The sequence below is a fragment of the Lithobates pipiens genome, unplaced genomic scaffold, assembly GCF_037356315.1.
Source record: "Lithobates pipiens isolate NorthernLeopardFrog02 unplaced genomic scaffold, aLitPip1_a1.2 Scaffold_16, whole genome shotgun sequence".
Lineage (NCBI taxonomy): Eukaryota > Metazoa > Chordata > Amphibia > Anura > Ranidae > Lithobates > Lithobates pipiens.
The window spans coordinates 8,142,046-8,143,083 of record NW_027507748.1 but is presented as its reverse complement, the minus strand read 5'-3'; the positions used below and the strand labels follow the sequence as shown (position 1 = coordinate 8,143,083).

The 1,038-nt window shown below is 46.5% G+C and overlaps 1 protein-coding gene across 1 annotated transcript in view; it reads right to left on the bottom strand.

Moving 5' to 3' along the window:
* The window catches only part of LOC143981579 (uncharacterized), a 45,801-nt gene extending 45,165 nt beyond the window's left edge, over positions 1-636 (bottom strand). Inside the window, exon 1 of the mRNA XM_077479546.1 lies at positions 450-636. The gene's annotated coding sequence lies outside the window, so the exon portion shown is untranslated. The remainder of the gene's footprint in view (positions 1-449) is intronic.
* Between the last annotated feature and the right edge of the window lie 402 nt (positions 637-1,038).

The window sequence follows — 1,038 nt, the reverse complement described above, 5'->3', positions numbered from 1 at the left end:
TCGCACGACCGCGCAATTGTCAGTTAAAGCGACGCAGCGCCGAATCGCAAAAAGTGCTCTGGTCTTAAGCCCGCAAAATGGTCCGGGGCTGAAAGTGGTTAAAGCTAAATTCTATTTTAGTTTTGGATGGGGCAGAATGGGAAAGTGCTTTTTTTTTTTCTTTTTTTTTTTGCTTTGGTAAGACTTTTCCTAATTTTCTGTCCATGTACTCCAAGAAATGAGGGTACCAGAATGACCGGGACTGAAATAAAAACTTCTCCAGCCTTCTACAAAATAGGGATTTGTTTTGCCTCCATCCCTCCGCTGGGCCCTCACCCCATTGACCAGGATAGGAGGTGAAGGGGGCATATTCCCAGAGAAGACACGGACAGCAGAGGTTCTAACCCTTCCTTCTTCTCTCCAACAATGACAATATAAAATTTGACAGAGGATGGATGTAAAATTCTGACCTGATGGAGATACGAGCGGGATGTGCCGGTCTTCTATCAGTCGGTGATCTCACGAATACCTCATTGGTTAGTACATGACCGTATGCCGGTGCCGCGGCTCCGCTCACCCACTCTGAAGTCGCTCCTCTCGGGATTATCCTGTAAATGTTACACTTGGTTCTGTGCAGAGATTTTTGTTCTCTCTTTTCAACTTTCAGTTTTGGGAACTTTGCTGGTTCACACAGATTTCCAGCAGTAAAGGGAAATAAGAGTGGTGGGATTCTTAGAAAAAGTGTGTGACCAGGGCAGGACTTAGGGTGGTGGGGGCCCTTGGGCTTGAGTAATTTTCTATACATTATCGGATTTATCGGCGTATAACATGCAGCGGCGTATAACATGCACCAGAAGTTTAGGAGGGGATTTTAAGGAAAAAAACTTACATTTAAATGCCCATCAATGCACCCTTATCAGTGTCCATCTGCAGCCTTGCCCATCCATCTGCAGCCTTGCCCATCCATCTGCAGCCTTGCCCATCCATCTGCAGCCTTGTCCAGTGTCATTGCAGCTTTGTCAGTGTAGCCTTGTCATTTGCAGCCTTGCCCCAGTGTCA